Source organism: Macrotis lagotis, chromosome 7, assembly GCF_037893015.1.
Source record: "Macrotis lagotis isolate mMagLag1 chromosome 7, bilby.v1.9.chrom.fasta, whole genome shotgun sequence".
In the NCBI taxonomy this organism is placed as follows: Eukaryota; Metazoa; Chordata; class Mammalia; order Peramelemorphia; family Peramelidae; genus Macrotis; species Macrotis lagotis.
Genome location: NC_133664.1, coordinates 208442809 through 208455793, shown reverse-complemented (window position 1 = coordinate 208455793; position 12985 = coordinate 208442809). Strand labels below are relative to the sequence as shown.

At 37.3% G+C, this 12985-nt stretch overlaps 1 pseudogene; it reads left to right on the top strand.

Annotated features, from left to right (window-relative positions):
- Positions 1-12001, top strand: part of LOC141494258 (zinc finger CCCH domain-containing protein 15 pseudogene) — a 52289-nt pseudogene extending 40288 nt beyond the window's left edge.
- The last annotated feature ends 984 nt before the right edge of the window (positions 12002-12985 follow it).

The window sequence follows — 12985 nt, the reverse complement described above, 5'->3', positions numbered from 1 at the left end:
AAGAATAGAATTATGAGCAAAAAATACCATAGTCCAAATTCAACCTGTTGATCCCAAGATGTGAAAAATGGAGTTTAGTTACTCCCTGGCAGGGTTAGAGGGGTTAGTCCAAGTGTAGTGCCATCTCTCACTGCTCCCCTAGTGGTATAACAAATGGAGAATGTCTCCCCTTTCAAACCTGTCAAATGAACAAAATTTGAGACCAAAGTAAAGGATTTTTTTTATTACAGTTCTTGTGAGAAGTGGTTGGAGAGATTCTCAGAGTATCCCACATTGGTTCAGAGTCAAGAACCAGCTTATATACCATTAATTCAACCTTACTCCTTCCATAAGAGCCAGGATTGGTCCAGACTTCTCCAGTTTACAACTCTTTCTACCCTCACCTTATATGCCCCCCAACCTTGATATGTTCCCTCATCCTGGTCATGCCTCCATATGCATCACATATTATTATAATGAACCTTAAGCTCCTCCATAGGTAGAGAAGTTAATATGTATGAAGTTAATTAAGCACATGGATTAATTTAGGGCACTATGACCAAGTCATGAACTTGTGAGTCAGAACTGGCCAGTACTGATTTGGATCTTTCAATCCCCCTTTTCTCCCCAAACTAGGAACTTGGACAATTAATCTTGTGGAGCTGGACAGGCTTATTTTTTAACATTCTTTGGCCAATTTCTTATTTGGCACTATCTGTGGAAGCAAAATTTCTTCTGGTATGGGACCCTTACATCAAGCAACCTTTTTTGTCCTATTTTCTTAATTTTTTAAATGAGAATTTACATCAGATAGTCTCTGAAATCCCATTCAATTCTGTGACTATACAACTTTTCACTATATTCTATATTCATAATCTCATTTGTTCCTCTCAACAACTTTGCATAGTAGGTAGAGAGGATATCATCTCTTTTTTAGATGAATTAACTGAATTTCAGGAAAGAAACAACAGGAAGTGTTATGTAAAGACTTAATATGCTATTTAAATATCATTATTATTAATAATAATAATAACATTGTGTGCTGCCCAAGGTCACATATTGGTAGAACTCAGGTCATCTCGAAGCCAGGAGAGTGATGTGGTTTCTTTTATCAGTGATGAAATCACAGGAGGTTCTGACTCAGGAAGGCAATGTTGAAGAAGAAATATCTGTCTAGTTTTTTTTTAATATTATGAAAATATTATTTGTGCTTGTCTGATAATTTCTGAGGGCTCCCTCTGCAGGATAAGCCCCAATCAGTTGCATATTCCCTCCCATTGTTCAATGTAACTTCAGTGTTAAATGTAAATTTTCCAAGATAAGAGGAACCTCAGCTTATCCCTCTACAAGTCCTCCAACTTCTTGCTTCTCAGTCTCCTGAAGTGGGCACCCAACCCCTTAAGGTAGAGAGGGTGAGGTCTCCTTTTAACCCACTTTTCCAATGACTCTTCCCAGCACAGGAAATGGGCAAGACTACAAAAGTTTGGCCCACATTCCCCTTGAGATCAGACTCATTCCCTCTAGTCTCAGCCCAGTCACTTCTTAAGGTTGTTTTCCTTTCTTCTCCCTCAGGCATTCTCACCCAGCCCTTTGTTTTTCAGCCTATCCTCTAGTAATTTACTATTTCCCCAGGAAAAGATTTAATCTGTGGATTTTGCAGGCTTGTGGAATAAGAAATCCTGAACTTTCATACTTCCAGGTCTAGCCATGAATTTTTCACTTTCAAGAACCCTGATATTTGTGATAATATCACCCAATTCCATGCCATCACAACTAAGCTGACTCCCAACTAAAAGTCCCTAATTTCCAGAAAGTCTTTCCTAACCCCTCTAAACTCTAGAACCTTCCCTCCATTAACTAGTTCCCATTTAACCTGTTCATAGTTTTTTGTCATTTATTTCTTTGCATACTGTATCCCCCCCGCCCCCCAGATTGAAAGCTCCTTGGAGGCAGGGACAGCACTTAATAAATGTAGTGCAACTCTGGCTCACTTGATACAATTCACATGCAAGCCAAGACATCATCTGTGATTTGTCCTTTTGGTAAAGTTTGATGGGAAAATGAATCACTTGTTTTGATCAAAGACCACAGTATGTGAAAGTACTTTAGAGGAAGGGAAGGGGGGGAGCTTTTGGAAAAGAAGAGAAGGAACCAATTGACTTTCCTCACCACAATGAAAATCATTCATTGCCTGGCATTTGAGAAGAGGGAAAGAGAAAGAGGAGGAGGTAAAAATAGATCAAACTGTATGTTTGACATTTCCCACAAGGGGCCAGGTTTGAAGGAAAGCACTGGTCATTCAGCCACAGAGCCAAAACATTATGATTAACTTTCCCATTGTATTTGAGAGCAGGAGAAGTGAGAGCAGGGTGAGTGGCAGGCAGATTGAGGGGAGCAGAAGAGGGAAACAGCTCAGTATTGTTCTGGTGGAATCAGTGCCCGGAGGGAGGCACTTGGGCTGCTGGTTGGAGATCTAGCCCACCCAGCCTAATAAATTGACTCATCCCATTTATCCTACCAGAGTTAAATAGACCAAACACCATGTGGTTAGCTATAGGGAGGGCATCCATCCAAGATCTGAGCTGTCCTTTTATTCAATAGAAGCTTGAAATGAATGTAAAACACTTTGCAAATCTCACAGTGCCATATATATGTGTTATTAGTCTGATCTCTTTCCTGCCCATATCCTTGCTCCTTAAGGACCTCATAGTTTTCTGCCTAGTGTCCTGCTTTATATTTGTTCAGGTAAGTCACCAATGGGCATATTGTTTTCTTCATTAGAAGGGAAACTCCTTGAGAGCAGGGATTGTTTCATTCTTTGAAATAATTGTACATCTCCAATATCTGGACCAGTATTTATTGCATAAATACTTGTTGATCTAAAATAACAACAATACTGAAAAATAGCCCGGGAGACTGCAAAATTTGCATTTAAATCCTGCCTCTGTATTTTCTAGTTGTAAAACAAGGCAAATCCTTTATAGCCCTCTGGAGAATTTTTTAATATTATGTGTTATAGGACAGGTCCCAACTTGCTTTGGTAAAGGGAGTTTCCTCATCTAAGACTTCCTTATATCAATGAAACAACTGAAATAGTTGGCCCAGTTTCTCCCAAATAACAATGATTACTTAAAAAATTGATAATATTTTATTTTCCCCAATTATTTGTAAAGACAATTTTCATCATTCATTTTTTTGAAAGATTTTGAGTTTCAAATTTTTATTCCTTTCTCCCTTCCTTACCTTTACCCTCTCCAAGAAGGCAAGCAATCTATTATAGGTTATACATATGTAAGCATGTAAAATATAGTTTCACAGTAGCCGTGTTATGAAAGAAGAAGCAGAACAAAAGGGGGAAAACACAAAGCAGAAACAAAACAAAACTCCAAAGTGAAAATGGTATGTTTTGGTCTGCATTCAGACTCCATCAGTTTTTTTCCTCAATGTGGATAGCATTTTCCATCTTGAGTTTTTTGGAATTGTCTTAGTGATGATGGGGAATGGGTAGAGCTGTCATAAAGATGAGAGTAGTTTTGAAAATGAAAAATTCATGACTAGCCTCTGAGTTGGAAAAAGCTCAGGATACTGCTTGAGGACAAACCAAATAGCAAAGGTCTAGGCAAGAATGCCTGAAGGAGGGGCAGCTAGGTGGTGCAGTGGATAGAGCACTGGTCCTGGAGTCAGAAGCACCTGAGTTCAAATACAGACAGACACTTAATAATTACCTAGCTGTGTGGCCTTGGGCAAGCCACTTAACCCCATTGCCTTGCAAAAACTAAAAAAGAAAAAAAATGCCTGAGGGAAAGGGAGAAAGGAAAACAGTCATAAGAGATTGCTGGACTTTGACTCAAGTGAGTTCAGTCATAAGAGGAGTGTAATCCAAACTTTAATAGTCTTACCCACCTCCTGTACTGGGAAGAGTCAGGAAAACATGGGTAAAATGGGGATCCCCATCCCTCTATGGGATTGAGGTCAGGTAACCACTGTGAAAGGCTGAAAGTTGGAGGAGGGGTAAAGGGCAAAGTTGAGGTTGCTTTTATCTGGGTGAATTTACATTTAAACAATGAAGTTACATTGAACAATAGGAGGGAATTTACATTTGATTAGGGCCCATGCTGCCAAGGAAGCCCTCAGAAAATTTCAGACAGGCACAAATATCTTTTCCTTAATATTAAAAATTAGATGGGGGCAGCTAGGTGGCACAGTGAATAGAGAACACTGGTCCTGGAGTCAGGAGGACTCGAGTTCAGATTTGGCCTCAGACACACACTGGCTGTATGACTTTGGGCAAGTCAGGTAATCCCACTGCCTTTCAAACCCCACCCCCAAATAGACACATTTCTCCTACATTAGATCATTGTATTTCTGAGAAGAGCTAAATCTATCATAGTGATCAGCCCACATTATTACAATGACTGTGTACAATGTTTTCCTAGTTCTGCTCACTTCACTCAGCATCAGTCCATGTAAGTCTTTTCAGGATTTTCTGAAATCCACCTGGTCATCATTTCTTAAAGCACAATAATATTCCTTTGCATTCATATACTACAACTTGCTCAGCCATTCTCCAGTTGATGAGCATACCCTCTATTTCCAATTCTTTACCACCACAAAAAGAACTGCAATAAATATTTTTGTACAAATAGATTGTTTTCTCTTTTTAATGATCTCCTTGGGATACAGATCTAGTGGTGTTATTGTTAGATTAAAGAGTATGAAGCTGATTACTTTTAATACTATAAATAAACAATGAAAAATTAATGACAAATGTTATTGTTAATGCTTTATAAATAATGCTATAAATTGATAATAAATATTATGATAATGCCATGATATACTCCATTAGATAATGTTTCTCTTCTGGGCATTGCTTTCACCAACCTTCATCTTCATCCAGGCCCTAGATTGAATGAGAAGACATCTTTTCTTTAATCATGAAAGGTGGAGATTGGCATCTTTCCCACATAATTAAGCTATTCACAAGCATTTATTAAATGCCAGGAGCTGTTCTAGATGCTAGAAATACAAAGACAAAAATAGAACAGACCCAACTCAGAAAAGCATATGCTCTATATTCTAGATATTCTTTAAGGGAGACAACAGCTATATGTATAATAAGCATGGGTGACACAATGGATGAAGTACTGGGACTGAAACTGAGTAGACTTAGCTTCCTGAGTTCATATCTAATCTCAGACACTTCCTAGCTGTGGACCCTGGACAAATCTCTTAACCTTGTTTGCCTCAGTTTCCTAATTTGCACAATAAGCTGGAAAGAAAATGGCTAGCAATTTTAGTATCTATTCTAAGAAAACCCAAATTCAGGTTATAAAGAATCAGATATGACTTAAACAATTGAACAACAAATAACAGAAATAGGTGGTGAGCGGGAATATATTACAGGAATGAAGTATATAGCTTGAGCCAAAACCCAAAGGCAATGTTGGTGAAGTTGTGAACTGATCTAACCATTCTGGAAAACAAGATGGAACTATGCCCAAAGGGCTATAAATCTGTGCATACCCTTAGATCCAGCAGTACCTCTACTAGGTTTGTATTTCAAAGAGAGCAAAGAAAAAGGAAAGGAACCTACAAAAATATTCATAGCAACTGTTTTTGTGGTAGCAAAGAATTGGAAATTGAGGGGATACCCATCAAATGGGGGATGATTGAACAAACTGTGGTTTATGATTGCAATCGAATACTATTGTGCTATAAGAAATGGCAAATGATTTCAGAAAAACATGGGAAGATTTATATGCATTAACAAAAGGAAAGTGAATGGAACCAGAGCATTGTATAGTAATATTATGATAACCAACTCTGAAAGACTCTGAATGATGCATGATAATTTCAAAGAACTCATGATGAAAAGTATTATCCAACTCCAGAGAGAGAAATAATGAATCTGAATACAGAATGAAGTAGATTTTCTTCTCATTTTTCTCTTATATTTTTTCTCTTTAATTTTTCTTGATTTTTTTCAACATGAGTAATATAGAAATGTTTTATATAACCTTACATGTATAATGAGTGTCATATTGCCTACCTTCTCAATGAGTGAGGAAGGGACTAAAAGGAGGAATAGAATTTGAAATTCAAAATTTAAAATATTTTTTAAAGTAAAAAATTTTTAAATAAAGGAATATCACTTCAGGAGTTGTGTGGAAAATGAATTGGAGACAGAAAGGCCTGAGGCAGGGACTCCAGTTAGTAAGCTATTGCAAATAGTCCAGGTCAGAAATAATAAGAACCTGAGAAGTCATGTGAGAGAACAGTATGAAGCAGATGCCAGAGGTCCAGTTGTCAAAACTTGTCTGCCGACTGGATAAGTCCTAGAGAAGACTTGACAGAATAATTTCATTTTCAATGTGGGGGCTGGAAGAATGGTCTTGCCCTCAACAGAAATAAGGAAATTCTAAAAGGGGAATGGATTTCAGTGGAGGAAGAAGGAAAACTGAAAATGGCAATAATTGTTTCTATTTATTTGGCAAAGTTTGAAATACCCACCAGATATCCAATTTGAAACATCTAATAGGCTGCAAGGTAACTTGATGTAGAGTTCACTGGGCATGGAGTCAAGAAGATCTGAATTAAGATCTGTTCATACTTATTAACCAAGTGACCTTGGGGAAGTCACTTAACTCTGTTTGCCTTAAAGTACTGGATTAGGAAATGGTGAACTACTCCAGTTGGTTGGTTCTTGTTCTTCATTATCGAAGAAGACCAAAATGACATCACTATATTAGAGACAAGGTGCAGTGTCCAGTTATGGCTGATCTGATTAATACAAGCTCGAAATGCTCTCCCAAAGGTTGGGCATAAAAAGTCCATGTGAACACCTGAAGTTTAGCAAGAAAGAAAACCTCATGGACAGTATTGGCATTCTGTGGTCCACAAGGTCACAAAAAGTAGGATACAACTCAAACAGCAACAACAACAACAACAGACATTTGAATAAGTGGAACTGGGACATAGAGATGATAATTAAATGCATAGAGTTTATGAGAAAGGATTTGGCAAAAAAGGAAGTAGTCACTGCATCCAGGGTCATTTCCAGTGATCCTGACTGGCCACTAGACCCAGATGGCTCTGAAGTAGATTTGCAGTGCTCTTGAGGCTTGTAACTATCAACCCAAAACCATTCACCATTTGCATAGCCCTCACTTAAATCCAATTCACTTGACAATTCATGTCATGGTATTATGTCCTGATTTCATGGTTCTCTTCAAGAATGAAGTACAAACAGCAACCTCCAATGTCTCAGGAACAAGTTGATGTCGCCTGCACATGTGCTCCAATACATGCATATCATGTATATCATATAGATATATAAAGGTAATCTTTCAAAAAATTAAACAGTTTGCTGAATGGGCATAAGATATTTTTGTTTAAATAATAAAAACAGATCAACTTTGGAAGAATATAAGGTAATGTCCCCTTCATAGGTAAATAATTTGGATTTAGAAAGAAATATAGATGGCATTTGAGCAATTTTATTGCCAGGGTGGGGGTAGGGGGAATGGTTGTCTCTTTTGCATTAATAGACAGGCTTGGAGGCTACTTTGATTTCTCGATTACATAAGTAGCAATGTAGCATTCAGGATACCCATCATTTATACCTTTCTTCTTATCTCTCTTTGAGGATATTTCTTACCCTCCAATCTACTTATATCTAACTTGCATGTCTCCATTGCCCTTTATGTGACCCACAATTGTGATTCCTTAGAGATTATACTGTTCCATGATTCACAGCCAGATTGCATTACTAGATGAATATTGATGTAAAAAAGCTGGCTTTTTGGTTCAGGAAGAAGCTTGAGGTCATGAAAAATGTGCAACTCAGGGTGTTTCCTAACTCCTCCACAATTCTGGGACCAGTTCATAATCTGTTAATTCTATGTTTCTAAAATGTGTGTACAGAAAGATCAGCCCTGAGGACTCTCCAAATAACTACAATGTCATTATTTGTACATATTTTATGATTTTTCTTGGATATATCTTGAATTCTTCTCTTCTCTTCTCTTCTCCTCTTATTGAGGAGAACTGTCAGTGCTCTTGAGGCCTGTAACCATCAACCCCAAACCATTCACAAACAAGATTGGTAGAAGGACACCAATTAGATAATAATATAATGGAGTACTCATATTTGAATCAGGAATTATTTGTTCTTTATTTTTGAAAAGGACCAGAGACATCAAGATTTTGGGGTAAAATAGTAAGATAGTTTAAGTAATGTCTTAATGTGCATGGATTGGATTTAAGGAGGCAGAGTTGCACAGAGTAGTCAGCCTCACTTTATCTTCCAGAGTCATCTAAGTTCAGTGGAAATTCAAAATTAAGACATCTAGAGATGGGCCAAGATGTAATGGATGATTTTGGCATCTTTGATGTCTGACTAACCTCAAAACACTCCACAGCACCTGCTTCAGCAAATTTTCCTCATCTGTCCATTCTGGCAAGAAAAGTCTTCATGTGATTAGGATTTGAACTCCCATCCTCCTGACTCCAAGGTCAGTGCTCTATCCACTGCACCATATGGCTGCCCTTGGATGGATAGAGATAGAGTTAGATGATAGATACATTTGAAACTCACTAGCTGTGTGACCTTTGGCAAGTCACTTAATCCTGATTGCCTCACATCCAGGGCCATCTCCATTTGTCCTGATTCATACCTGACCACTGGATCCAGATGACTCTGGAGGAGAAAAAGAAGCTAGTGATTTAGCCCAGCACCCCCCACTCAAATACAATTCATGCGCTTTTCATGGTATCACTTGCCCGTGGTATTCTTTGAGAATGAAGGACAAAAAAACTTATGTGATTTGGGACCACCAAAGGGAGTTTGGTGAGAGGTGGATACGAAAGATGAATGAGCAGCTTTGAGAAGGGCTCAGCAAATCCTCTCACCAGAGAGGCTAATTCAGGAGTTAGGAATGCATAAATCCAAATATGACCTCAGGTCCTTCTGAGGCATGTGACCCTGAGTAAGTCACTTAACTTATCTCACCTCAATTTCCTCAGCTCCTTCCAGCTATAAATCTATGATCCTATAATCATCATCTATAGGGTATTCCTTATTTTCAATCAATGAATTTGAAGTCCTAAGCACCATGTCTGTAGCAAACATCTTTAACAAATATTTCTCCCTGTTCTTTGTCTCAATTGTTATTAATGACCTGAAGGTGATAGAATAGTTATTTTTTGCATTTATCAAAGAATTATGCATGTGTGTGTCTGTATGTGTATATATACATATATACATGTATACATCTATCTATCTATCTATCTATCTATCTATCTATCTATCTATTTATCTATGTCTTATTAGAGGAGATTCTTTAAGATTATGTAGCCCACATATATTCTAAGGATTCTTAACCCATTTCCAGTTCCACTCAGGTCCCCAGAATCTGACTAGCTACCCATCTCCTTCAGGATTATATGGGTACTTTTAAGGATTCTGGGGTGATTTGAGCCTTTGTGCTTCCTCCCAAGATTATTAGTTGAGAAACAATTTAGTCAGCCAGTCTTTAGTAGCTTAAAGGACTATTTACTAAGGTGAATTGGTATAAATGTTTCTCCAAATGTCTCTAAAATATTCTTCCATGAGTCTATAGAAAAGTCAGGTAAAAGTAGGCTCAAATGGTTCTTTCTTCAATCCATGGAAGTATTCATAGATGTAGTTTTTTGACTAGAGTCTTTGTAGAGCTGTGAGTCCAGTCTATCTTTGGCTCCTGATGCAGACTTTGCTGCCAGTCACTGTTGTACCAAGGGACTGATGCTAGGATATCAGTCAGAAGGTAGAAACTCCCAAGTTCTTTAGGCCAGTAAGGTCAAAGTCAAATAAAAATGGATTCCTTCCAGGTACATATTGACTTAGAAAACCACAAATTAATATCTATTTTGTAGTATATTTTTATTTATTTTTTAAAATTCCCATTTATATTTTAATCTGGTTCCAGCCTCCTTGGGAGTTTTGCCAGTTGTTTGCACCTGAGTATGATATTTCTACTCTAGACCTTTGAAACTTGAAAGATTCTGCTCAGACCAAACAGTGAAGCATTCAAAAAAAGACTCTATAACAAAAATGTCTGAAAAAAATCCATGCACAATTTTTTTTAGAAATTAACTTTAGACCAGCACCTCACATCACAAGATAAAGTAAAAATGGATACAAAAGATGGAATGAGTAATGAACAAGAAGCATTGTGAGGCAGGAAAAAAAAAACATAAGAGTATCTCATAAAGAAAAAAGCAAGGACGAAATTTCCTGTCAGATCTCTGGAAAGAGAAAGAGTTCATGGCAAAACAAGGACAGAAACCAACACAGATGATTTTAATTACATAATATTAAAAAGTTTTCCCACAAATAAATCCATTACAGCTAAGAGCATAGTGGGAATAGTTAATTGGAAAAACATTGGCATCATTTCTTAGATACACAAGAAACAAATTCAGATTTATAAGAACAAGAGCTAATCCACAACTTGACAAATTATTAAAATATATGAACAGGTACTTCTCAAGGGAAGATGAAAGATATGTGTATAGGTGGAGAATTTGCTCCAAACTACTAATAATTAGAAAATGGAAATTAAAGTAATTTAATAAAAGAAGAAAATGACAAATGTTGGTGGAATTGCATATTGGTCATTCACAAAAATAGTTTGGAACTATACCCTGAAAGAGATTAAACTTAGCTCTTGAACCAAGAAATATTACTTCAAAGGAATTTCCCTTCCTAATTGGGTGGCAGTGACCTCTGCTTCCCCCATTCCTTGACCATTTGGGTCAAGAGAGCGTGGATCCTCTCTGTGATGCTTTGGCTAGAGGCAATAAGAACCAGACTTTGGCCAGAGGTAACAAGAAGGTACGGCAAAGCAACAAAAGTTCATCAAGGCTGTGATTCATCAAGTTAAATTTGGTCAGCAAATTCTATGACAGGCTGCACAAAATGAAGGTGATAAAAAAATTAAAGAAAGATGACAATAAGAAAGAATTTCAGGAAATTAATGAGCTCTTCAAATCAGTAACTACTGCTCAGAAAGTAAGTGTAGATCCCAAATCAGTAGTTTGTACATTCTTCAAGCAAAAACAGTACACTAAAGGAGATAAATGCAAGTTCTTCCATGATTTATCTCTGGAAAGAAAATGTGAAAAGCGAAGTGTTTATATAATGTAAGAGATGAAGAACTTGGAAAAGATCCCATGGGTAATTGGGATGAGAAAAAGATGGAATAATTAATGAACAAGAAGCACTGTGAGGTGGAAAACCCCCCATAAATTCAACTGGTCAGCAAGCATTTTATTGAGGCTATTGAAAACAACAAATATGGCTAGTTTGGGGTTTGCCCTGGAGATGGTGAGAGCTATATGTATACATCATGCTCTTTTTGTATTAAATAAAGAAAAAAGAAAGAAGGAAAAAAAGACAAAATTTCATTAGATCTAACAGAAAGAGCATTCTCCTTTAGGGCCAAATGTTTTGGAGTCTTTTCTTGCTTGGAAGAAAAGAAGAAGACAAGAAAAGATTGATAAACTTTAAAATATATGGAGAGAAAAGCAGACTTTAAGGCAAAAAAAGTACTGATGATCAATGCCTATGAAGAAACAGATGATACCAATACACTCAAGGAACAGTTTGTGACTAGGTTGAAGATCTAGTAGGAATAAACGATATAGAGGGGCAGCAGGAGGCACACTGGCCCTGGAGTCAGGAAGACCTGAGTTCAAATTTGACCTCAGACACCTAATAATTACCAAGCTGTGTGACCTTGGAAAAGTCACTTAACTCCACTGCCTTGCAAAAAACCAAAATAAATAAATAGATGATAGATTTGGGCCAGCATATTTCAAAGGAGTGGATGAAACTGTTATTACTGTGGTCAGTCTTGAAAAATTCAGGACTTAAAGTGATTTGGAAGAGAATAATAAAGAACAGGAAAATGAAGCTATTGATGCTATTTCTGTTGATGAAAGCCTTACTGAAGAGGATTTAAATGAACTAGGAGAATTTTAAACATACTTATTTAGAGTAATGACAACAAACAAGTCAAATGAAAAGAATTTTCAACTCACCATAAATTGAAATGGACTACATAAATTTTTTCCCCTTTCTAGAATTTTTAAATAGGATGCTTATGTTTTTTATCACACTGATTTTGGGGGGGAACCCTTCAGACTTTGGCTACATCTCATAGTAAGTTCAGAGTAAGTCATAAGTAATCTGAAAAATAATGATCATTACAGAAACAATTTTGTAAACAAAGTAGAAAGTATAACTGCTTTTCCCTAGCTTATGAGTTTCATTGAACACGTGTTATTACTAAGTTCAACAAATATATTGAAAATACCCCAGGCAAACATCCAGGGCAGAGCCAAGATGGTGGCATGAAGCTAGCATGCTCCCAGAGCTTTTTCCTTCACTATGTCAAATGAAGTTTATACACAGGAGTTAAAGCTACAGACCCCATCAAAAACAAACAACAACAACAAAAAGATTGAAACAAGTTTCAATTGTAAGACATAATGGAAGATCTTAAGAGAAAATCTGTCTCTTTGGGGGAAAAGGGCAAGTAAAGCTCAGTTAGATGGGAGAGTGGACAAAACATCAAGAGGTTTTTAACCACATTGCAGCCCAGGTCCTGGTAGCTAGAAAACAGCACAAGTCCTGATAGTTGGATAAGCAGGCCAACAGGGATGGTCCCAACCCCAGAGTCTGATCCCTGAGAACGCTGGGGAAAAATACAGGATTGGGTTGGGAACAAACATAGGTGGAGCCTGGACATAAAGGATGAAACAATAAAAAGGCATTGCCTGGGCTGCATAGGCAACATCTTGGCAAGTGATCAGACCCCTAGCCCCAGCACAAAAAGCCTGGTAATATACTCTCTATACCCCAGGAGCAGGGCTCAACAATCAAAATGAGGAAAAAAACTAAAGAGTTCTAACCACAGAAAGCAAATATGCAGATAAAGATGACAAAAATGGCACCTCAGAAGAA